Raw genomic sequence first — 1,955 nt, 5'->3', positions numbered from 1 at the left:
AAGGCCCAGTTTGTGGTACTCTGTTATGGTAACCTGAGCAAGCTAATATAATCCATGAGCATGCTTCTTTCTCCCCAAATTCTATCACTTTATCCTCCTATTAATAATGTATAATAGGGCCAAAAGGTGGTATGGTGGTTAAGGTGCTGGACTCCCACATGGCTAACTCTGGTTCAAATCCTGGACCTGGTGGCTTGCTTTCTCACTTTCTCTCTTTCTCTCACTCTGTCCCTTTCTGGTCAAATTAAAATAAATAAATGAATGAATAAATAAAGTTAAAAAAACAATTCTTTAAAAAAGTAGTATGGGGTGCGGCAGTGCGGGGCCGCTGCGGGAGGTCATGGCGTCGCTGAACTGTAGCTCCGTGGTCTGCGTGGTCTGCGTGGTCTGCCTGGAGAAGCCCACGTACTGCTGCCTGGCCTGCCGCGTGCCCTACTGCTCCGTGACCTGCTTCCGGACGCACAGAGAACAGTGCAACCCTGGAACTCGTCCTGTTGAGAAAAAAATACCTGCAAAAACTGTAAAGCCTGTGGAAAACCAAGATGACGATGACTCTATAGCGGATTTTCTCAATAGTGACGAGGAAGAGGACAGAGTTTCTTTGCAGAATTTAAAGAATTTAGAGGACTCTGCAACGTTAAGAACATTACTGCTCAATCCCCACCTGTGACAGCTGATGGTCAGCCTGGACCACGGGGACAAAGCGAAGCTCATGAGGGTCTGCATGCAGGAGCCCTTGTTCGTGGAGTTTGCGGGCTGCTGTTTTTGAATCGTGGAGCCGTCCCAGAGCGAGGACTCGTAGGATGGCTTAGTGTGCTGCTCACCCACAGATGTGCTCGGCTCCAGGACTGGCCCACTCCTCCCCGGGAGACCAGGTAGTGTGGGGCCCGAGTGAGGGAGGCGCTTCCCGCCTGGCTGGTGCAGGTTATGCGGAGCGTCACCGCCATCACGTGTGCTCATGCTTCAGGCCCATGGCGTGCTCTAGGTGGCAAATCCCTTATCAAGAGGTACTTAACATTCAGTACTTGTTTTAAAAAGTTTTATTTTTGGTACAGATAGCATTTATCAAGTTTCACACTCACGTGAGTTAAAAACTTGATCAGTGTTATTACTAAATAAAATCAAGATGTGGTCCTGTTGTACTCTCAAAAAAAAAAAAAAAAAGTAGTATGGGATGGGGGGGACAGTGGGTGGCGTTGGTGGTTAAAAGAGCTGGACTTCCACATGGCCAGCTGCAGCTCGAGTCCCAGACCTGGCATCTCCCCCTCTCTCTGACTCTCTCTGCTCAAAACTGAAAAACAATAACAATATTTTTTAGAATTATTTCCTTTAATATTATTTTCCAGTTTGATGGGGGGGGGGAGGGAGGGGAGCAAGCCACTAGGTCTGGGACTTGAACCATAGTCGGCCATGTGGGATTCCAGCACCCACATATTGCTCCATGTGGGAGTCCAGCACCTTTAACCAGCATACCACCTGCTGGCTCCATCCCTTACCCGTCTTCCTAGTGCCAACAGATAACTTAAATTTTGGGACCAGCAGATGGTGTAATGGATATATCACTGGACTCCCACATAGTCAACCACAGTTCGAGTCCCAGATCTGATGGCTTCAAACTCATCCCAGTGGCTTCAAAGTCATGCCAGGCACATGTGCGTGCATTCTCAAAATTCCGAGAGTAGAATAGAGAAGGGATTGCAGAATGGCCATCCCCCTCAGGGAGTGATTTCTTGCTTTCCATCTCTGTCTCTGGTGAACACACACGTCCTCTAGTAAAAACCTCTCTCGGGACCAGCAGTTGGCGTAATGGCTATGTCGCTGGACTCCCATATAGTTAACTGCAGTTTGAGTCCCAGACCCAGAGGCTTAACCTCACGCTGCATGCGTGTGCGAGTGTGCCCAAGATCCCAAGAGGAGAATGGAGGAGAAGGGATTGCAGCTGGCCATCGCTCCTG

At 49.0% G+C, this 1,955-nt stretch overlaps 1 pseudogene; it reads left to right on the top strand.

The window, feature by feature from the left end:
* The first annotated feature begins 242 nt into the window (after positions 1 to 242).
* On the top strand, positions 243 to 802 carry LOC102489374 (zinc finger HIT domain-containing protein 3 pseudogene; annotated as a pseudogene).
* The last annotated feature ends 1,153 nt before the right edge of the window (positions 803 to 1,955 follow it).

This window comes from Tupaia chinensis, unplaced genomic scaffold (assembly GCF_000334495.1).
Source record: "Tupaia chinensis unplaced genomic scaffold, TupChi_1.0 Scaffold000355_1, whole genome shotgun sequence".
NCBI classification, from domain to species: domain Eukaryota; kingdom Metazoa; phylum Chordata; class Mammalia; order Scandentia; family Tupaiidae; genus Tupaia; species Tupaia belangeri.
This window is presented reverse-complemented; position numbering and strand designations above follow the sequence as displayed.